Here is a 24,481-nt window from a genome sequence, read left to right on the forward strand (position 1 = left end):
CCTGGGTTCAAGCAATTCTCCTGCCTCAGCCTCCTGAGTAGCTGGGACTACAGGCACGCACCACCATGCCCAGCTAATGTTTTGTATTTTTAGTAGAGACAGGGTTTCACCATGTTGACCAGGATGGTCTCGATCTCTTGACCTCGTGATCCACCCGCCTCGGCCTCCCAAAGTGCTGGGATTACAGGCTTGAGCGCCCGGCCCTGTTTTTTCTTTTAATTTCTTTACAATTTTGTTTTTGAATCTCCCAATCTGACACTATATTTATTACTGTTTAGGTTAGAAGAGTTAAGGAAGGATCACTGCATTGTACCTTACACTCTATTCATCAACTTTTTTGGGGTATAATTTACATACAGTAAGGAGGACCCATTTTAAATGTTCAGTTTGATAGCTTATATATATGTGTATATATATAATTGCACTTTACGTTCTGGGGTTCATATGAAGAACATGCAGGATTGTTGCATAGATACATACATGGCAATGTTGTTTGCTGCCTCCATCCCCATTACCTATATCTAGCATTTCTTCTCATGTTATCCCTCCCCAACTCCCTACACCGCACTGTCCCTCTCCTAGTCCCCTCCACCCCCCACAGACCTCAGTGTGTGATGCTCCCCTCCCTGTGTCCATGTGTTCTCATTGTTCAACACCCGCCTATCAGTGAGAACATGCAGTGTTTTATTTTCTGTTCTTGTGTCAGTTTGCTGAGAATGTTGGTTTCCAGTTTCATCCATGTACCTACAAAGGAGATGAACTCATTGTTTTTTATGGCTGCATAGTATTCCATGGTGTATGCATGCCACATTTTCCCTGTCCAGTCTATCACTGATGGGCATTTGGGTTGGTTCCAGGTCCTTTGTCAGATGGGTAGATTGCAAAAATTTTTTACCATTCTTTTGGTTGCTGGTTCACTCTAATGATTGTTTCTTTTGCTGTGCAGAAGCTCTGGAGTTTAATTAGGTCCCATTTGTCTATTTTGGCTTTTGTTGCCAATAATTTTGGTGTTTTAGTCATGAAGTCCTTGCCTATGCCTGTGTCCTGAATGGTTTTGTCTAGGTTTACTTTTGGGGTTTTTATGGTGTTAGGTCTTGTTTAAGTCTTTAATCCATCTGGAGTTAATTTCAGTGTAAGGTGTCAGGAAGGGGTCCAGTTCTGCTTTCTGCACGTGGCTAGCCAGTTTTCCCAACACTATTTATTAAACAGGAATTCTTTCCCCATTGCTTGTTTTTGTCAGGTTTGTCAAAGATCAGATGGTTGTAGATGTGTGGTGTTGCCTCCAAGGCCTCTTTTCTGTTCCATTGGTCTATATCTCTGTTTTGGTACCAGTACCGTGCTATTTTGATTACTGTAGCCTTGTAGTATAATTTGAAGTCGGGTAGTGTGATGCCTCCAGCTTTGTTCTTTTTGCTTAGAATTGACTTGGCTATGTGGGCTCTCTTTTGGTTCCATATGAGGTTTAAGGTGGTTTTTTCCAGTTCTGTGAAGAAGGTCATTGGTAGCTTGATGGGGATAGTGTTTAATCTGTAAATGACTTTGGGCAGTATGGCCATCTTCACGATATTGATTCTTCCTAACCATGAGCATGGACTGTTACTCCATCTGTCTGTGTCCTCTCTTATTTCGTTGAGCAGTGGTTTGTAGTTCTTCTTGAAGAGGTCCTTTACATTCTTTGTTAGTTGTATTCCTATGTATTTTATTCTCTTTGTAGCAGTTGTGAATGGCAGTTCATTCTTGATTTGGCTTTCAGTCTGTTATTGGTGTATAGGAATGCTTTTGATTTTTGCACATTGATTTTGTATCCTGAGACTTTGCTAAAGTTGCTTATCAGTTTCAGAAGATTTTGGGCTGAGACGATGGGGTCTTCTAGATATACAATCATGTCGTCTGCAAATAGAGACAATTTGACTTCCTCCTTTCCTAACTGGATACCCTTTATTTCTTTTTCTTGCCTGATTGCTCTGGCTAGAACTTCCAATATTATATTGAATAGGAGTGGTGAGAGAGGGCATCCTTATCTAGTGCCGGATTTCAAAGGGAATGCTTCCAGTTTTTGCCCATTCAGTATGATATTGGCTGTGCATTTGTCATAAATAGCTTTTATTATTTTGAGATACGTTCTGTCAGTACCTAGTTTATTGAGAGTTTTTAGCATAAAGGACTGTTGAATTTTGTCGAAGGCCTTCTCTGCATCTATTGAGATAATTATGTGGTTTTCGTCTTTGGTTCTATTTATGTGGTGAATTACATTTATAGACTTGTGTATGTTGAACTAGCCTTGCATCCCCAGGATGAAGCCTACTTGATCGTGATGGATAAGCTTTTTGATGTGCTGTTGCAATTGGTTTGCCAGTATTTTATTGAAGATTTTTGCATCTATGTACATCAAGGATATTGGTCTGAAGTTTTCTTGTTGAGTCTCAACTGGGTTTTGGTATCAGGATGATATTGGTCTCATAAAATGACTTTGGAAGGATTCCCTCTTTTTGGATTGTTTGGAATAATTTCAGAAGGAGTGGTACCAGCTCCTCTTTGTATGTCTGGTAGAATTCAGCTGTGAACCCCTCTGGACCTGGGCTTTTTTTGGTTGGTAAGCTATTAATTGCTGCCTCAACTTAGCCCTTGTTATTGGTCTATTCAGGGTTTCAACTTCTTCCTGGTTTAGGCTTGGGAGGGTGCAAGTGTCCAGGAATTTATCCATTTCTTCTAGGTTTACTGGTTTATGTGCATAGAGCTTTTTATAGTAATCTCTGATGGTGGTTTGTATTTCTGTGGAATCCATGGTGATATCCCCTTTATAATTTTTTATGGAATCTATTTGCTTATTCTCTCTTTTCTTTTTTATTACCCTGGTTAGCGGTCTATCTATTTTGTTGATTTTCTCAAAAAACCAGCTCCTGGATTTATTGATTTTTTGAAGGGTTTTTTGTGTCTCTATCTCCTTCAGTTCTGCTCTGATCTTAGTTATTTCTTGTCTTCTGCTAGCTTTCGAGTTTTTTTGATCTTGTTCCTCTAGCTCTTTCAATTTTGACAACAGGGTGCCAATTTTAGATCTTTCCTTGCTTCTTATGTGGGCATTTATTGCTATGTATTTTCCACTGCTTTAAATGTGCCCCAGAGAGTCTGGTATGTTGTGTCTTCGTTCTCATTGGTTTCGAAGAACATCTTTATTTCTGCCTTCATTTCATTGTTTACCCAGTCAATATGCAGGAGCCAGTTGTTCAGTTTCCATGAAGTTGTGCAGTTCTGAGTTAGTTTCTCAGTTCTGAATTCTAACTTGATTGCACTGTGGTCTGAGAGACTGTTTGTTATGATTTCCGTTTTTTTTTTTTTTTTTTGCATTTGCTGAAGAGTGATTTACTTCCAATTATCTGGTTAATTTTAGAGTAGATGTAATGTGGTGCTGAGAAGAATGTATTTTCTGTGGATTTGGGGTGGAGAGTTCAGTAAATGTCTATTAGGTTTGCTTGGTCCAGGTCTGAGTTCAAGTCGTGGATATCCTTGTTAATTTTCTCTCTCATTGATCTGTCTAATATTGACAGTGGAGTGTTAAAGTCTCCCACTATTATTGTGTGGGAGTCTAAGTCTCTTTTTAGATCATTAAGGAATTGCTTTATGTATCTGGGTGCTCCTGTATTGGGTGCGTGTATATTTAGGATCATTAGCTCTTCTTGTTGCATTATTCCTTTACCATTATGTAATGTCCTTCTTTGTCTCTTTTGATTTTTGTTGGTTTAAAGTCTGTTTTATCAGAGACTAGGATTGCAACTCCTGCTTTTTTTTTGCTCTCCATTTGCTTGGTAAATCTTCCTCCATCCCTTTATTTTGAGGCTACATGTATCCTTACATGTGAGATGGGTTTCCTGGATTCAGCACACAGATGGGTTTTGACTTTTTATCCAATTTGCCAGTCTGTGTCTTTTGATTGTGGCATTTAGCTCGTTTACATTTAAGGTTAATATTGTTATGTGTGAATTTGATCATGACATTTTGATGCTAGCTGGTTGTTTTGCCCATTAGTTGATGCAGTTTCTTCATTGTGTTGATGCTCTGTATGATTTGGTATGTTTTTGGAGTGGCTGGTACTGGTTGTTCTTTCTATGTTTAGTGCTTCTTTCAGGAGCTCTTGTAAAGCAGGCCTGGTGGTAATGAAATTTCTTAGCAATTGCTTGTTTGTAAAGGATTTTCTTTCTCCTTCGCTTATGAAGCTTAGTTTGGCTGGATATGAAATTCTAGGTTGAAAATTCTTTCCTTTAAGGATGTTGAATATTCGCCCCCACTCTCTTCTGGCTTGTAGGATTTCTGCCGAGAGATCCACTGTGAGTCTGTTGGGCTTCCCTTTGTAGGTAACCTGACCTTTCTCTCTGGCTGCCCTTGGTATTTTTTCCTTCATTTCAACCCTGGTGAATCTGATGATTATGTGCCTTGGGGTTACTCTTCTTGAGGAATATCTTTGTGGTGGTCTCTGTATTTCCTGGGCTTGAATATTGGCCTGCCTTGCTAGTTTGGGGATGTTCTCCTGGATAATATCCTGAAGAGTGTTTTCCAGCTTGGATTCATTCTCTCTGTCACATTCAAACACCTATCAAACGTAGATTAGGCCTTTTCACATAATCCCATATTTCTTGGAGACTTTGTTCATTTCTTTTCACTCTTTTTTCTCTAATCTTGCCTTCTCGTTTTATTTCATTGAGTTGATCTTCAATCTCTGATATGTTTTCTTCCTCTTGGTTGATTCGGCTATTGAAACTTGTGTATGCTTCGTGAAGGTCTTGTGTTGTGTTTTTCAGCTCCATCAATTCATTTATATTCCTCTCTAAGCTGTTTACTCTCATTAGCACTTCGTCAAACCTTTTTTCAAGGTTCTTAGTTTCTTTGCATTGGGTTAGAACATGTTCTTTTAGCTCAGAGAAATTTGTTATTACCCACCTTCTGAAGTCTGTTTCTTTCAATTCATCAGACTCATTCTCCATCCAGCCTTGTTTCCTTGCTGGTGAGGAGTTGTGATCCCTTGGAGAAAGAGAGACATTCTGGTTTTGGGTGTTTTCATCCTTTTTGTGCTGGTTTCTTCCCATCTTTGTGGATTTATCTACCTGTGGTCTTTGTAGTTGGTGACTTTCAGATGGAGTCTCCGAGTGGATGTCCTTTTTGTTGATGATGAGATTATTTGTTTCTGTTTTTTAGTTTTCCTTCTAACAGGACCCTCTGCTGTAGGACTGCTGCAGGTCCACTCCAGACCCTGCTTGCCTGGGGATCACCTGCAGCAGCTGCAGAACACTAAGAGTTGCTGCCAGTTTTTTCTTCTGTTATCTTTGTCTCAGAAGGATACCCACCATATGTCAGCCTGAGCTCTCCTTTATGAGGTAACTCTTTGGATATGTGCGAGTCAGGCAGCTGCTTGAGAAGATAATCTGTCCCTTATAGGAACTCAAGTGCTGAGCTGTGAGCTCTGTTGTTCCATTGAGAGCTGCTGGGCATGTACGTTTAAGCCTGCTGTCGTGGAACTCATAACCGCCTTTTTTTCCCAGGTGCTCTGTCCTGGGAAGGTAGGGCTTTATTTATAAATTCCTGACAGGCTGCTGCTTTTTTTCAGAGATGCCATGCCCAACGAGGAGGTAGCCTATTCACAGTCTCCCGGCAGAGGCGTTGCTGAGCTGCTGTGGGCTCTGCCCAGCTGCTGTGTGAACTTCCTTGCAGTTTTGTTTATAGAGGTATAGTTAAAACTGCCTCAGTAATGGTGGTCTGCCTCAGTAATGGCAGACTGTCTCTGTAATGGTGGACTGCCTTGGTAATGGGTGATTGCCTCAGTAATGGCGGACTGCCTCAGTAATGGCAGACTGCCTCAGAAATGGTGGACTGTCTCAGTAATGGCAGACTTCCTCGGTAATAGTAGATGCCCTTCCCCCCACAGAGCTGGACTATCCTGGGTCCAGCACTGCTTAGTGTGAAACTCTCAGTCCAGAGTGTTTCAGATTGCTGGTCTTTGTGGGGGTGGGACCGGCCAAGCCAGATCACCTGGCTCACTGTATCAGCCCCCTTTTGTTCAGTTGAACGAGTGACTCTGTCTCCTAGGTGTTGCAGTCGCCAGTTGAAATGGCACCTGGATTTATGTGAGTTTCTATGCAGAGACCCGCTGCGCTGGCTGAAACAGCCATGCTGGAGACTCATGGTGCTTTTCTGCCCAGGAATCTCCTGGTCTGTGGGCAGTAAAAATTCATTTGGAAATTCAGCAATCACTCATTGTCTGTGTTTTCACTGGGAACTGCAATTCAGAGCTGTTCCTATTCAGCCATCTTGGATCCAATAGTTCTTGACAATTATATACATCCATATAAGCACCACAAGAAGATTTAGAACATTTCTATCACTCCGGAAAGTTTCCTCCTTCCCTCTGCAATTAGTCCCTCCTATTCCCCAGTGCAGGCTGTCACTGAAGTGCTTCCTTATCACTACAGATGATAATGGCCTGTTATAGAAATTCATATATGGAATAACATAGTAAGTATTCTTTATATCTGGCTTTTTGTTTAGCATAATGCTTTTGAGATTCATCCATGTAATTGTTTATTTATCCAGTTTATTTATGTTGCTAAATATTTATTCCATTGTATGAATTTACCAGGTTTCTTATCTGTTCACCCATTAATGAACCTCTAGGTTGTTTCCACTTTTTTTACCATTATTAATGAGGCTGCAGTGAACATTCTTGTACCCATTTCTCACGTGCATATGTCTTTATTTCTCTTGGGTAAATACTTCAGTGGAATGACCGAGTCCTTATGATTAGTATATATTCAACTTTATAAGAAATTGTCAAACTGGTTTACAGAGTGGTTTTTACCAATTTACCTTTCAACCAGCAATGATTGAAAGTTCCAGTTGTTCCAAATCCTTCCCAGTATTTGCCATGGTCAATTTTTAGTTTTCATTTTTCATCATTCTGGTAGGTGCAGTGATATTTCATTCTGGTTTTAGTTTTCATTTCCCTGATGACTAATGATGTTGAACATCTTTTCGTGTGTTTATTAGCATAATATTTGTGAACATTCTGTTAAAGTTTTATGCTCATTTTTATTGCACTGTCTTTTCACTATTGAATTGTATGTCTTCTTTACATATTTGACATACAAGTTAATTGTCAAATATAATACATATATTGCACATATTTCCCTAGTCTATGACTTGAGTTTTCATTTATTTAACATAATGTGTTGAAGACAAGTTTTTAATTTTTGGTAAAGTACAGTTTCTCATTGTTTGTTTGTGATTAGTGCTTTTTTATGTCTTATCAAAAAAGTCTTTGGTTATCCTAAGGTCCTGAAGATTTTCTTTTGTTTCCTTCTGTGAGTTTTACAGTGTTAACTTTTACATTTATACCTGTGATACATTTCAAGTTAATTTTTGGTTACAGCGTGAGATACAGGTTAAGATTCATTGTTTTCCTATGTGAATATCCAGTTGTTACTGAAGTCATTTGTTTAAAAGACCCTTTTTGCTCATTGATTACTTTCTCATCTTTGTCTACTTTCATCTTGCCATATATGTGTGTCTTAATTTCAGAACTCTATTATATCCATTTATATATCTATATTCTTATGTTTTGATTACTGTGGTTTTAAGTTTTCATATTAGATAGTGTTAGTCCTGTGATTTTGTTCTTTTTATCAAGTTGTTTTGCTATTCTAGATTCTCTACATTCCTAGAGGAATTTTAAAAATAATTTTTTGATTCCTACAAAACTTTTTGGGATTGCATTTCAGTAGATTGATTTGGAGAAGATAAATTGGCATTTTAACAATATTGAATGTTCTAATTCATGAACATTGTGTATCTTTCCATTTATTTAGGTCCTCTTTAATTTTTCACAACAATATTTTATAGATTTATTTGACAGAATTTGTGCATATTTTAAATTCATCCCTAAATATCCATTTCCAATTTTAATTGCTGGTACAGTCATGTGCTGCATAACAACATTACAATCAATAATGAACATATATATGACAGTGGTCTCTTAAGATTATTTGTTTATTTTTGAGATAGAGTCTCACTCTGTCACCCAGGGTGGAGTGCAGTGGCACAATCTTGGCTCACTGCAACCTCCACCTCCTGGGTTAAAGCAATTCTCCTGCCTCAGCCTCCTGAGTTTACAGGTGCCTGCCACCACACCCAGCTAATTTTTGTATTTTTAGGAGAGACGGGCTTTCACAATACCATATTTTTACTTTACCTTTTCTATGTTTATATATATTTAGATAGACAAATATTTACCATTGTGTTACCAGATTGGTCTCAAACTCTTGGGTTCAAGTGATCCTCCCACCTTGGCCTCCTGAAATGCTAGATTTACAGACGTGAACCATGAAGCCCCACCCAACCTTGCATTTCTGAACTATATCCCACTTGGTCATATACAGATTGCTAGATTTGATTTTCTAATATTTTGCTAAAGAATTTCACACCTATAGTAATGAGAGATACTGGTTTATGGTGTTCTTTTCTTGAAATGTTTTTGTCAGGTTTTGGTGTCAGAATAATACTGTCCTTGTAAATGTCCTCTCCTTTTTTTTCTGAGAGATGTGTAGGATTGATGTATTAGTTCGTTTTCACTCTGCTGATAAAAACCATACATGAGATTGGTCAATTTACAAAAGAAAGACGTTTAATTGGACTTACAGTTCATCATGGCTAAGGAAGCCTCATGATCATGGCAGAAGGCAAGGAAGAGCAAGTCACATCTTACATGAATGGTACCAGCAAAGAGAGAGAGCTTGTGCAGGGGAACTCCTCTTTTTAAAACCATCATAGCTCGTGAGACTTATTCGCTATCATGAGAATAGCACAGGAAAGATTTGCCCCCATGATTGAGTTACCTGCCACTGGGTCCCTCCCATAACATGGGAATTTAAGATGAGGTTTGGGTAAGAACACAGCCAAACCATATCATTCTGCCCCTGGCCTCTCCCAGATCTCACATTCTCTTATTTCAAAACCCATCATGCCTTCCCAACAGTCCTGCAAAGTCTTAACTCATTTCAGCATCAACTCACAAGTCCACAGTCCACTCATCCAAGACAAGACAAGTCTCTTACACCTATGTGCATGTAAAATCATAAGCAGGTCGGTTACTTCCTAGACACAGTGGGGGTACAGACATTGGGTAAATACAGCCATTCCAAGTGGGAGAAATTGGTCAAAACAAAGGGACTACAGGCCCCATCCAAGTCCAAAATTCAGTGGGGCAGTCAAATCTTAAAGCTCCAAAATGATCTCCTTTGACTCTATGTCTCACATCCAGGTAACACTGATGCAAGTGGTAAGTACTTAGCTTTAAGCATAAGTACACTTTTGTCATGCCTGGGGTTGTATAATGTAAGCATCTAGGTCATATTTTAAGCTTTAATTATAAATCCTTTCAATCCACAGCTATTTTCCTTTCCTGGCCAATCTCCTTTGACTTCATGTCTCACATCCAGGTGACACTGATGCAAGGGGTATGGCCTTGGTCTTGGGCAGCTCTGCTCCTGTGGCTTTGCAGGGTACGGCCTTCCTCCTGGCTGCTTTCACAGGCTGCTGTTGAGTGTCTGCAGCTTTTCCAGGAGCACAGTGAAAGCTGTCAGTGGATCTACGATTCTTGGGTCTGGAGGACAGTGGCCCTCTTTTCACAGCTCCACTAGACAGTGTCCCAGTAGAGACTCTGTGTGGGGACTCTGACCCCACATTTCTCTTCTTCACTGACCTAGCAGAGGTTCTTTATTAGAGCCCTACCCCTGTAGCAAACTTCTGCGTGGACATCCAGACCTTTCCATAGATCTTCTGAAATCTAGGCAGAGGCTCTCAAACCTCAATTCTTGACTTCTGTGCATTCACAGCTCAACACCACATGGAAACTGCCAAGGCTTGGGGCTTGCACCCTCTGAAGCCATGGCCTGAGCTCTACATTGGCCTCTTTCAGCCATGGCTGGAGTGGCTGGGATGTAGGACACCAAATCCCTAGGCTGCACACAGCATGGGGACCCTAGGCCTGGCCCGTGAAACCACTTTTTTCTCCTAGGCCTCCTGGCCTGTGTTGTGAGGGACTGCCTCCCATTTGACATGCCCTGGAGACATTTTTCCCCATTGTCTGAGGGATTGATATTCAGTTCCTTGTTACTTATGCAAATTTCTGCAGCTGGCTTGAATTTCTTTCTCAGAAAATGGGATTTTCTTTTTTACAGTATTGTCAAGCTGCAAATTTTCCAAACTTTTATGCTCTGCTTCCCTTATAAAACTGAATACACTGCAGTGGCTCACGCCTGTAGTCCCAGCATTTGGGTGGCCAAAGCAGGTGGATCACCTGAGGTCAGGAGTTCGAGACCAGCCTGACCAACATGGTGAAACCCCATCTCTGCTAAAAATACCAAAAATTTGCTGGCATGGTGCTGGGCGCCTGTAATCCCAGCTACTTGGGAGGCTGAGGCAGGAGAATCACTTGAAGCTGGGAGGTGGAGGTTGCAGTGAGCCAAGATCGCACCATTGCACTCCACCCTGGGCAACAAGAGTGAGACTCTGTTGCAAAAAAAAAAAAAAAAAAAAAAAAATGCTTTTAATAGCACCCAAATCACCTCTTGAATGCTTTGCTGCTTAGAAATCTCTTCTACCAGATACCTTAAACCAACTCTCTCAAGTTCAAAATTCCAAGAATTTCTAGGGCAGGGGCAAAATGCTGCCAGTCTCTTTGCTGAAGTGTACCAAGAGTCACCTTTGCTCCAGTTCCCAACAAGTTTCTCATTTCCACTGAAACCACCACAGCCTGGACCTTATAGTTCATATCACTATCAGCATTTTTGTCAAAGCCATTCAACAAGTCTCTGAGAAGTCTGGGAAGTTCCAAACTTTCCCTCATTTTCCTGTCATCTTCTAAGCCCTCCAAACTGTTCCAACCTCTGCCTGTTACCCAGTTTCAAAGTCACTTCCACATTTTTGGGTATCTTTTCAGCAGTGCCCCAATCTAGTGGTACCATTTTACTGTATTAGTCTGTTTTCATGCTGCTGATAGAGACATACCTGAGAATGGACAATTTATAAAAGAAGAAAGTTTAATTGGACTTACAGTTCCATGTGGCTGAGGAAGCCTCACAATCATGGCAGAAGGCAAGGAAGAGCAAGTCACATCTTACATGAATGGCAGAAGCCAAAGAGAGCGACCTTGTGCAGCGGAACTCCTCTTTTTTTAAACCATCAGATCTTGTGAGACTTCCTCACTATCACGAGAACAGCACAGGAAAGACTTGCCCCATGACTGTTACCTCCCACCGGGTCCCTCCCACAACACATGGGAATTCAAGATGAGATTTGGGTGGGAACACAGCTAAACCATATCAATTGATAATATTTATTCCTTAAATGTTTTATATACTCTCCCAATAAAACTATCTGAGCCTGAGAAGACTGTCAGTTATGAGTTCAACATCTTTAATAGATAGAGGGAGCTATTCATGACATGTTCTATTTCTTTCTATGTCAGTTTTGGTAATTTTGTTCCTTATTTGTATGCATCTGAGAATTACTTAACTGCAGCCATTTGCACTCTCCTCACTCCCCACTTGGAGCTTCCTCTCTACAAGTCATTCTTCTACTGGCAGATATTTCCATGAGCCCTCTGAAACCTTGTTTCATTGCCAGCAAGCCCTCTCTCACCCTTAGCTTCTTCACAGAAGACTATCTGTAGTAACCTTACCCTCTCCCTGATAATACCACCTTGTTTATTACTCGCTGAATTGGATGATGTTTAATTTGGTTATCCTCCATTTACTAGGGAAGTGCATCAAGTAGAAATGGGATCTGAGCAATGGCTGGTCCTTTTCATTCAACAACACTGAATGCTGGAGCAAGTTGTGGCTACCAAAAGAAGAGAACAAAAGATAAAAACAACTTAGCAGCAGGAGGTGGGGTGATGGTGGTTGGACAGAAAGCAAGTCAGGAAAAAAAAAAAAGAGAGACGTGTCACCCTAGATGAGAGTGACACATGCAGCTAGCTATTGCTTTTAGAGCCCACGTAATGGCATTACACAGTGCTGCCTTTCTGCTGTCATGTATTTATGTTCCACCTGATTTCACATAACTCAAGGGCTCAGAGACTTTGTTTCACTGTTGTAGAGACATTGATTTTGAAGCTTATGGCATGTAAGACATTCGTTTAGTCGTCCTCCTCAGCAAACTGACACAGGAAGAGAAAACCAAACACCACGTCTTCTCACTCATAAGTGGGAGCTGAACATTGAGAACACATGGACACAGGGAGGGGATCATCACATACTGGGGCCTGTCAGGGGCAAAGGGGAAAGGTGAGGGAGAACATTAGGAGAAATACCTAATGTATATGGAGCTTAAAACCTAGATGATGAGTTGATAGGTGCAGCAAACCACCATGGCACATGTATACCTATGTAACAAATCTGCATGTTCAGCACATGTATCCCAGAACTTAAAGTGAAAGAAAAAAAAATCAGTTTAATGGGAGATTGAAAACTCTCTGCATTTCTGGTCTATGGCCTCTTCATTTGATGTCAGTAGAAATTTCTAATGCATAAGAGAATTCATATAGAAATATTTTTGGGATATTTTGTTATGGTAAGTAAAAGGATCTGGAGGAATTTGGTGGAGTAAATAAATTATTTCAGCCTAAATTTAAAAACTTTAGAAACTGTCTTATTGCTAAAAACATCCTTCCAAGAAGAGAAAAACAGGTCTCCTGGATTGTTTGTTAAACTTTTCCTTAGAACGGACTGTTATAAAGTATGTGTATCTTTAAGGAGATTCATCTGTGGGGTGTTATATGGATCTTATTGCACAGTTGTCTCCATTGTAAGGACTCTCTTGACTAGGACTCCAGGGTCAGCATTTATAAAAAGTCTTCATGGTTTTAATATTTCTATTTTACAAATGACAAAGATTATATATAGCACAGTGAGGATATGTTGTCATGTCTTCTTCTATAGGCTAACAAGCTAGGAACAAAATTAGAGTTCTGACTCCTCTTCCAGTGTTTGGTTGTGTACTGTCTTTGTTGCCTGGAGCTCAGTCTCACTTAATGAAAGGGAGACAAACTTAAATGATTATTCCAAGATCCCATACAGAGTCCCATAGGAATAGGGACAGGGTAGGGGTGAGGGATGGGAGGCTCCTTGCATCTTGGTTGATCAGACTAGAAGCTCCTCAAGCCCTAGGTACATCACTGCAGAGCTCTCCATTCTGCACTGAGCATTTCAAGTGGCACCTCTCAGAACACATTAGTTAATTTGATTTCCACCCGTTACTGATTTCCTTGCATTTGATTTTATTTTAGACAGTAATTTGTAGTTTAGAGATGACAAACAGAAAGCATGTAATAAATTTGGACCCTATAGAAAACATACATTTATTCTGAAGTGAAACAGGTTTGGCTCTGTGTTCCCACCCAAGTCTCATCTTGAATTGTAATTCCCATGTATTGTGGGAGGGACTCTTGATCCCCACGTGTTGAAGTGGGAGGTGATTGGATCATGGAAACAGTTTTCCCCATGCTGTTCTCATGATAATGAGTGAGTTCTCATGAGACCTGATGGTTTTATAAGTGTTTAGTAGTTCCTCTCTTGCTCTCTTCTCTCTTCACTGCCTTCTGAAAAAGGTGCTTGCTTCCCCTTCACCTTCTGCCACAAGTGTTAAGTTTCCTGAGGCCTCCCCCGCCACGCAGAACTGTGAGTCAATTAAACCTCTTTCCTTTGTAAATTACCCAGTCTCAGGGAAGTTCTTTATAGCAGTATGAAAGTGGACTAATACAAGTATGTTTTTTTGCAATAAGTTATTAACTGTCAGGGTTAACTTTGTGTATTTAGCAATCTGCTAAGAGGCATTTCGGGTGCTAAGTTATTAATTGCAATGTCAAGTTCAATACCAAAGGAGTCTTTTTATCTGCTTTTCTCTCTAACTTGATTTCAAATCATAATCAAAGCTTTATTCTTCATTAGATTTAGCATTAGCTAATTTAATTTTTGACAACTTTTATTCTAGTCACTATTATATACCATTCATAAATTAAAATGATGATTGTGCCAAAACATGTCAAGTTTATAGAATGGTAATGTATTGTTGGGTGCATTGTCACGGTATGTTATAGATGGCTCTGGAGCAAGATTTACAAGTAACAAATATGAGAAAGTTGTAAGTATGAAAAATTTGTACTAACTGTGTTTCACTTATAAGAACACTGCTATCCATTTTCCCCAGGGCCACTACCACCTCACATACACAAAATTAAAGTGATCCTACTTTTTGCTTCTTATCACAGACATCTTTGTAATTGTATTAATTTCCACATCTGTGGCTGTGCCTTTTGTAGGCACCCATGGTATATTTGGTATATGTCCTTCCCTTCTACTTTTCACTCACTTAAATTGTGGTTTTAGTGTGTGTGTTTTAATTTATGAGTGTGGCCTTGGGCTCTGAATCTCTAATTCTTTTTCACTCAGTGTTTATGATACCTGTTTATGTGGCTAAATATGAATCTGGTTCATTGTTTCTGACTGCTATGTAGATACCCATCTTCTGAATACACCAAAGTTTTCTTATCCATTTTCCTACCAATGGACAGCTCTTTGCTTCTAAAGCCAGAGCTACATAAGGATACATAGCCTTGTATTTGCTTCCTTGTGGATGTGTGGAAGAGCTTACTTTGGAGCACAGGTAAAGAAAATGCCCCGGTTTAGCAGATTTTTAGCATCTTCAAGGCAAAACTCAGTGCCATCAGTATAATATAGAACCTCTGGAACTTTAAAATATGTACATTTTGTATAAAAGATGACACTCAAAAGTGCAGTTGAGATTATCATTAATTATAAACTGCAATGTCTGAAGATTCTATTTTTGTAGTGTCTTTTTCCTTTCCTCCTAATGACTCTGCAAGTGTTCATGACTGTTGTACCTGCTCACCTGCTGAGCCCAGGTTCCCAGGGAGGGAGCCAGCCAAAGTTATCTGAGGGGTAGGCAAATGTAGCATGTCAATTTCTATTTAAAGACATTAATTATTTCATCATATAGTACGTGCTTAAATTTTTTTAAATGTTAATTTTTGCTTTTCTTCATTCCTATGCATCATAAATTAGAGTTAATGCAAGTCTTTGTTCCTGTTGCATATTGAACTTGCTATAGAATAGCAGTGCTGGAGTATATGACTCTAAGAAGTAAATACTGCATCAGGTACCATAGGATATTATAATTTGTTTTTATATATCTTTATATGTTCATCTTTGTGCCCTAGGACTTAAGATCAGCATCTGTTGCAAAAAAAAGAAAGGTTTGGAACCAGTGTTTGTTTGGCTGATGATGTTTGGCAAAATTTTAAGTATAGTTTATTCAGTAACCCTGAGGAAAGGATCACACACACAGCCCAGCTAAGTGAAGTTTTGAGAGGGATTCTCAGGGTGATGAAAGGAGAAATAATCAACTAGTCAGAAGTACAGTTAAATTAGCTGGCTCCAGAAGGATCTGTTCGATGGAAGATAGCCCTCTTACCCTGCTGACTTGTTGATTCTCAGTACCTAGCCTGGCTTACCCCAGGTCATTCACCGCCATTCCTCAAGAACCTAAGGGCCTGACTTACCCCCTGTCCCTGCAGAACCTCTCTAATACACATCCCTGTCACTCTTTCCACTACCATGATTGCTGACATCCTTGACCTGTCCTCCACTGACCTGTCTTCTTTCTAATCTCAGCTTCCCACCTCCACAGTCATACCCTTGACCTCATGGCCTGCCTCACTTTAGATTCCTCATCACTGATCTCAAATAGCTCTCAATGCTGCTTGGCATGCATGTGTATTTCTATAGTCATTCTCTCTCCTGCCCTCCCAGATGACTGTTTCATGCCTTCTCCTCCCTCAGTCCTCCAGTGTCTCCTTTCCTCCCTTGCTCTTGGCTCATGACCTTGCTTCCTACCTCACTGAGAAAATGGGTCCATTACATGAAAAATCCTCCCAGCTACACCACCTGCATGCATTTGTGCCCATGTATTTGACCTTTTCTTCTGTCACTGCAGATGGCCCACATTCAGAAGATATCCATAATCTGAATACACCAACATTTTCTTATCCATTTTCCTACCAATGGGCAGCTCTTTTCTTCTAAAGCCAGAGCTACGTATGGATGCACAGCCTTGTATTTGCTTCCTTGTGGATGTGTGGAAGAGCTTATTTCAGAGCTCTTCTGAAGAAGGGACACTTACACACCCAGGAGCTGGATCCCATTCTCTCACAGCACAGGCTCCAGGAGACTCCCTCACTCTTGTTTGCATTGTCTTTTTCCCTCTCTATAGGATCATTCTCATCAGTGCATAAACGTGCTGTTATTTCTTCCACCCTGACCTCACATTTCCCTCTAATTACTGCCTCATTTGTCTTTATTTATTTTGTATTATACTTTAAGTTCTGGGATACACATGCAGAACGTAAAGGTTTGTTACATCGGTATACACGTGCCATGGTGGTTTCCTGCACTCATCAACCCATCATCTGCATTAGGTATTTCTCCTAATGCTGTCCCTCCTCTAGCCCTCCACCACCTGACAGGCCCCAGTGTGTGATGTTCCCCTCCCTGTGTCCATGTGTTATTGTTCAACTCCCACTTATGAGTGAGAACATGCGGTGTTTGGTTTTCTGTTCCTGTGTTAGTTTGCTAAGAATGATGGTTTCTAGCTTCATCCATGTCCCTGCAAAGGACATGAGCTCATCCTTTTTTATGGCTGCATAGTATTCCATGGTGTATATGGCCAAATTTTCTTTATCCAGTCTGTCATTGATGGGCATTTGGCTTGGTTCCATGTCTTTGCTGTTATGAACAGTGTTGCAGTAAACATACGTGTGTGTGTGTCTTTATGGTAAAATTATGTATGATACTCTGAGTATATGCCCAGTAATGGGATTGCTGGGTCAAATAGTATTTCTGTTTCTAGATCCTTGAGGAATCGCCACACTGTCTTCCACAATGATGGAAGTAATTCATACTCCCACCAACAGTGTAAAAGTGTTCCTGTTTCTCCACATCCTCTCCAGCATCTGTTGTTTCTTGACTTTTTAATAATCTCCATTCTAACTGGCATGAGATGGTACCTCATTACGGTTTTGATTTACATTTCTTTAATGACCAGTGATGATGAGCTTTTCTTATATGTTTGTTGGCCACATAAATGTCTTCTTTTGAGAAGTGTCTGTTCATATCCTTTGCCTACTTTTTGAGAGAGGGCATTGTTTTTTTCTTGTACGTTTGTTTAAGTAGATTCTGGATATTAGCCCTTTGTCAGATGGATAGATTACAAAAATTTTCTCCCATTCTGTAGATTGCCTGTTCACTCTGTGACAGTTTCTTTTGCTGTGCAGAAGCTCTTTAGTTTAATTAGATCCCATTTGTCAATTTTGGCTTTTGTTGCCATTGCTTTTGGTGTTTGAGTCATGAAGTCTTTGCCCATGCCTATGTCTTGAATGGCATTGCCTATGTTTTCTTCTAAGGTTTTTATGGTTTTAGGTCTTATGTTTAAGTCTTTAATCAATCTTGAGTTAATTTTTGTATTAGGTGTAATGAAGGGGTCCATTTTCAGTTTTCTGCATGTGACTAACCAATCTTATTTATTAAGTAGGGAATCCTTTCCCCATTGCTTGTTTTTGACAGGTTTGTCTAAGAACAGATAGTTATAGATGTGTGTCGTTATTTCTGAGGCCTCTGTTCTGTTTCAGTGGTCTACGTGTCTATTTTGGTACCAGTATTCACGCTGTTTTGGTTACTGTAGCCTTGTAGTATAAATTTGGGTAGCATGATGCCTACAGCTTTGTTCTTTTTGCTTAGGATTGTCTTGGCTATACGGGTTCTTTTTTTGGTTCCATATGAAATATAAAGTAGTTTTTCTAATTCTCTGAAGAAAGTCAATGGTAGCTTGATGTGCATAGCACTGAACCTGTAAATTACTTTGGGCAGTATGGCCATTTTCATGATATTGATGCTTCCTATCCATGAGCATGGAATGTTTTTCTGTTTGTGTCCTCTCTTATTTCCTTAAGCAGTGGTTTCTAGTTTTCCTTAAAGAAGTCCTTCACATGCCTTGTAAGTTGTATTCCTGGGTATTTTATTCTCTTTGTAGCAATTGTGAATGGGAGTTCACTCATGATTTGGCTCTCTGTTTTTCTATTATTGGTTTATAGGAATGCCTGTGATTTTTGTACATAGATTTTGTATCCTGAGACTGCCAAAGTTGCTTATCAGCTTAAGGAGATTTTGGGCTGAGACAATGGGGTTTTCTAAATATACAATCATGTCATCTGCAAACAGGGACAATTTGACTTCTCTTTCTATCTGAATACCTTTTATTTCTTTCTCTTGCCTGACTGTCCTGGCCAGAACTTCCAATACTATGTTAAATAGGAATGATAAGAGAGGGCATCCTTGTCTTGTGTCGGTTTTCAAAGGGAATGCATCCAGCTTTTGCTCATTCAGCATGATATTTGCCGTGGATTTGTTGAGTTTATTGAGAGTTTTTAGGATGAAGGGGTGTTGAATTTTATCGACGGCATTTTCTGCGTCTGTTGAGATAATCATGTGATTTTGTCATTGGTTCTGATCATGTGATGGATCACACTGATTGATTTGCATTTGTTGAACTAGCCTTGTATCCCCTGGGTAAAGCCTAGTTGGTCATGATGGATAAGCTTTTTGATGTGCTACTGGATTCGGTTTGCAGTATTTTATTGAGGATTTTCATGTCGATGTTCATCACGGATATTGGCCTGAAATTCTCTTTTTTGTTTGAGTTTCTGCCAGGTTTTGGTATCTGGATGATGCTGGACTCATAAAATGAGTTAGAGAAGTGTCCCTCTTTTTCTGTTGTTTGGAATAGTTTCAGAAGGAATGGTATCAACTCCTCTTTGTACCTCCTCTTCCTTTCCCTCCAGGTCTTCTCCCCTCCCTTTGTTTCTTCCTCTCTCCCTTTTTTGTGAATGTTTTGTTGTGTTTGCTTCTTGCCCACCCTCCCCCTCTGATGGCCAGACTGTCTTGGGCTCCATCCTTGGGCCACCCTTCTGCTTTTGATCTACATTCATCTCTCAGATGACTTCGTCTTATCTCAGTTACGGGCACCATTTAGATGCTTTTGAATGTCAAATTTTTATCCGTAGCTCTGTAAATACAACCTTCTATTTAACTTCTCTATTGGGGTTAGGTGTTTCAATATAAATACTTCCAAAGATAAGCTCTTGATGTCCCCAAATCTGTTTTTTTAAAAAAAATACTTTCCCATCTTAGTGGCAACTTTATCCTTCAGTGGCTTAGGTCTGAAATGTTTCAATTCCCCAGCTCCTCACTTTCTCACATCCCATGTTTGCCTCTGAGCAAATCCCTCTGACTCTGTCTTTTAGAAATAAGAAGTTCTGGCTCTGTCTTTTAGTGCCCTGAGAAGTCCCTCAGGGCACTTCTCACCACCCTCACTGCCATCCATCTGGCAGAGACCATCACCATCTCTCATATCAGTGATTGTATCATCTCCTAACTGGTCTCCTGGCTTCCATCCTTGCCCCCTTTTGTCTGGTCTCAACACAGCAGTCGGAGTGGTTTTGTTAATAACCTTACACGTTACTTCTCCATCCAGAAACCTCCAGCAGGCTCCCGTCTGATTTAAAGTAAAAGCCAGTGTCCTTACTATGACTTACGAAACCCTGTAGAATCCAGCCAATGATTATCTCTCTGCCCTTATCATCAACTCTTCTCACATTCCTGCAATCCATTCCAGACACACAGGCCTTCCTCTGTGTTCCTTGAACTGCCAGCCAGGCCACTGCCTCAGGGACTTTACATGCTTTTCCCCCAGAAGAAAGTCTGCGCAGCTTCCTTCCTTCAGGTCTTTATTGAGAGTCATCTTCCCCTGGCTATCTTGTCTACATTTTAGTCCTCCTACCAAAACTTCCTCTTTGTTTCATAAGTGATACTTACCACTCTCTGACATACTATACATGTTACTTAGGAATAGTTTAATTGTATATCTTCTCCAAAAAGGTAAGCTCCAGCTGTGTTTAAGTTTAGTTCCAATCTACAGCCCTAGAAAATTATCTGGTATGTGGTAGTTGCCTACTGAGCATTTGATGAATGAATGCATATAAGCAGTCACCTTAAGAAAGATACAATATGTAATACCGGCATAAGGACAGACTTAGACCAATGCAATAGAATTGAGAGGCCAGAAATAAACTTTCACGTATAATGTTCAGCAAGGCTGTCAAGATAATTGAATGAGGAAAGAATAATCTTTTCAGCAAATGGTGCTGGGACAACTGGATAGCCATATGCAAAGGAATGAAATTGGATCCCTACCCCACACTATATGCAAAAAATAACTTAAAATAGATCAAAGACCTAACTGTAAGAGCCAAGACTAGAAAACTCTTAAGAAAAAACATGGAAGTAAATCTTTGTGATTTTGAATTAAACAGTAGTTCTTGGATGTGACACCAAAAGCACAAGCAATAAAAGAAAAAGAAGATAAACTGGACTTCATCAAAATTGAAAACTTTTGCGTTTCAAAGGACACCATAGAGAGGTTGCAGATATTTGCAAATCACATATCTGAGAAGGAACTTCTATCTAGAATATGTAAAGAACTATTATAACTCACAAATAACCTAATTTAAAAATGAACATAGGATCTGAATAGGCATTTCTACAAAGATTTTTTAAGTGGCCAGCAAGCACTTGGAAAGATATTTACATCATTAGCCATCAGGGAACTACAAATCAAAACCACAATAGGACAATACTTTACACTCATTAGCATAGATGTGAAGAAAAGGACAGATCATAGCAAGATTCGATGAGGATGCAGAGAAATTGAAACCCTTGTACACTGCTGTTGGGAATGTGAAATGGTACAGCCACTGTGGAAAATGCTCTAGCAGTTCCACTAAATGTTAACCATAGAGTTGCTATGTGATCCAGCAACTCTGCTCCTAGGTATATACCCAAGCGAGATAAAATAACTATGTCTACGCAAAAATATACATATTAATATTCATAGCAACATTATTTATGATAGCCTCAAATGGAAACAACCCAAATATCCATCAATTGATGAATGGATAAATAAAATGTGATTTGTCTATACAATGGAGTATTATTAGCCAACAAAAAGAAATGAACTAGTAATACATGTCACAACATGGATGAAACTTGAAAACATTATGCTAAGTGAAAGAAGCCCATCACAAAGCCCATCACATATTGTATGGTTCCATTTATGTGGAATTTCCAGAATAACCACTTTAATACGGAAAGTAGACTGGTGGTTGCCTAGGGCTAGGGGAGATAGGGAATTGGAAAATGACCGTTAAGGGACATAGGCTTTTGGAGGGTGCAAGGAAAATGTCCTAAAATGTATTGTGGTGATAGTTGCACAGACTCTGAATACACTAAAAGGTACTGATTTAAATATGTTCAATGGGAGAATTATATGGTATGTCCATCAGTAAAGCTGTTTTTTGTTGTTCTTGTTAAAGAAGAATACATTTACAAACCTAGAGTGTTCTAATTCTTTTAGAATTGCTCTACATTGGTATCCAAGAAGATTAAATAAATAAGTAAGAAAAAAGTTAGACTAGCTCTGGTAACTAATCTTTAGCCTGTGAGGGTAGGTTTGACTTTAGAATAGCAAAAAATAATTTAATACCAAATCTTGGGAGTTCATCAGTAGCCAAACTGCTTCATACAGTTGGGAGTAGAAAACCAACAACAGAGAGCCATTTTCACTTACTCGCTGTGACTAGATATCTAAGAGTTCCAAAAATCTTTTGTGACTTTGCAATTCCATTTCCCTAGAGTAAGCATAGAGCCTCTCAAACTCATTGCTAAGTGAACAACAGTTATTTGAATGTATATGTTCTTGTGTGTTTCTTTAAACTTCATTTAGATTACTTCATAGTCTTATCTAAGTGCATTTGGACTCCTCAGCTAAATTGCACCTTGTGTGCAAAAATTTGTTTTGTATTTCTTTTGCAAACCCTCCTGCCTACCCCCTAACTCCCACCCTTCATCCATAACCATCACTGCCTAGACAAAGCCATAAGAAAGATGATTTAGAATCCTCATTTTTAAATTGATTAGTGTCACAGGTCAGGTTTCCCAGCAACCAAACTCTGAGATAGACTGGTATGCAGGACTTTCATTAGAGAAAGCTCTTGAGAATCAACACTTGAAAGGGATGGGAAAGGATGCTGATTCAGCAGAGGGAGAAGTCAGGCAACAAAGCCTCAGCTGATTTCATTGGGAGCTCTGAAGCTGGAATGGCCAGGTTTTTGCTTTCCATCCTGATAGACTAGTCAGTGGGTACAGCTTCCTCAGGAAACAGGAGCGAATGTGGTCAAGGTGGCTCTCTTCAGCTCAGGTGTGTCTTCTAGCAGCCCTTACAGCAGCTGGGAGAATAATTCTTTCAGTTCTGATGGAACATCTCAGCAGCGCGTCCCAGCATTCTCTAAAGTTCCCTTATACTCTGAATGTTGCCGCTTTCCAGGTCCAACTCCTTAAGCAACTGTTCCTGGAAGGATGTGCTTAGGGACCATGATTCAAAGTTATCTCCACTTTGTAAACTTCAGATTTGTGCTGTGATATGCTTTGAAAATAGGGAATGTTTCTTCTAATCAGATTGCCATTAACTTTAGGACTATATAAGATATCAGTCCTATATTATAAAGCCTAAGCAATATAAAAAAAAAAAAATGCCTGGACTTGGCAGATACCTAATCCATTTATAGAAGTTCATCTGTGAATGGATTCAAAGCTTAAGGAACTTACGACCAAAATGCAGTTTTTCGGGACTGCCAAAGTTTGAAGGAAGTGCTTTTTAAACTGCAGTCTATTGTGTTACAAAAAGATGACATAAATGTTCTCATTAATATTTTCCAGAGTGCAGGATACCTTTATTATGTCTTTAGTTCATGTAGACTTGAATATTATATTCACGAATTTTTTTCAAGTTTATCACTTGATTTATAAAAGTGTGTTGCAGATGACAAAGTTATTGACATTATGATTTTCTTATCATAACCAGGGAATTCTCTGAGACATATAATTCTGGCATAGGGGAAAAGCTAGATATGTAATTTTTCTTTTCTTTTTTCTTTTTTTGAGACTGAATTTGCTCTTTTTGCCCAGACCGGAGCACAATAGTGTAATCTCAGCTCCTCTCAACCTCTGACTCCCAGACTCAAGTGATTCTCCTGCCTCAGTCTCTTGAGTAGCTGGGATTATAGGCATCCACCACCAAGCCTGGCTAATTTTTGTATTTTTAGTAGAGATGGAATCTCACTATGTTGCCCAGGCTGGTCTCAAACTCCTAACCTTAGGTCATCCACCCACCTCAGCCTCCCAAAGTGCTAGGATTACAGGCGTGAGCCACTGTGCCTAGCTGATGTGTAATTTTTCACAGCCTTCAGGGATCAGATTTTTCATGCTGTAAATTGCATTCATAGGCATGTAGACAAATATTTTTCTACTGTATTTGAAAAACAGTGGTAGAAACTAGTAGAATAAAAGTCAGCTGCTTATCCATATACCAGCAATGAACATTTGGAATTTGAAATTAAAAACATAACACCATTTACATTAGCTAAAAAAAAAAAAAGCAATACTTAGGTGTGAATCTAAAAAATGTACAAGATGTAGATGAGAAAAACTGCTAAATTCTACTGAAAGAAATCAAAGAAAATATAAATAAATGAGGAGATATCCCATGTTTATGGATGGGAGGACTCTCTTTTAAGATGTCAGTTCTTCTCAACTTGATGTATACATTGAACACAATCTCCATCAAAATCTAAGCAAGTTATTTTATGAATATTGACAAGCTGATTCTATTGTTTATGTGGAGTGGCAAAAGACCCAAAAGAGCCAATACAATGCTGAAGGAAACCAAAGTCAGAGGACTGACACTACCCAACATCAAGACTTACTATAAAGCTATAGTAATGAAGACAGTGTGGTATTGGTGAAAGGATGGACAAATAAACCAATGGAACAAAATAGCCCCAAAATAGATGTACTATTGGCAATATCTCAATGGAGAAAGGATAGTTCTTTCAACAAATGGTGCTATAACTAACAACTGGACATCACATACAAAAAAAAAAAAATGAATCTAGATACAGACCTTACACCTTTTACAAAAATTAATCTCAAATGGATCAGAAACCTAAATGTAAAACACAAAACTATAAAACTTCTAGAAGATAACACGAGAGAAAACCTAGGTATTCTAGGGTTTGATAATTACTTTTTAACAATTACAGTTCTAAAAGTGTGAAAGAAATAATTTATGTTAGACTTCTTCAAAATTAAAAATTTCTTCTCTGCAAAAGATACTTTTAAGTAAATGAAAACAGCAAAAAACTGGGAAAAAATGTTTCCAAAACACATAAATGATAAAGGATTTATATCAAAAA

At 39.3% G+C, this 24,481-nt stretch overlaps 1 protein-coding gene and 1 long non-coding RNA gene across 11 annotated transcripts in view; one reads left to right on the forward strand and one right to left on the reverse strand.

Annotated features, from left to right (window-relative positions):
* Window positions 1–8,205, reverse strand: part of LOC116564780 — a 12,106-nt gene extending 3,901 nt beyond the window's left edge. The window contains exon 1 of the long non-coding RNA XR_004275087.1: window positions 8,173–8,205. This is a non-coding gene — a long non-coding RNA (uncharacterized LOC116564780). The remainder of the gene's footprint in view (window positions 1–8,172) is intronic.
* Window positions 1–24,481, forward strand: part of ANO10 (anoctamin 10) — a 233,691-nt gene that overhangs the window by 134,364 nt on the left and 74,846 nt on the right. The gene's annotated exons all lie outside the window — the stretch shown is intronic.

This window comes from Sapajus apella, unplaced genomic scaffold (assembly GCF_009761245.1).
Source record: "Sapajus apella isolate SASKATOON/1434 unplaced genomic scaffold, GSC_monkey_1.0 scaffold38, whole genome shotgun sequence".
NCBI classification, from domain to species: domain Eukaryota; kingdom Metazoa; phylum Chordata; class Mammalia; order Primates; family Cebidae; genus Sapajus; species Sapajus apella.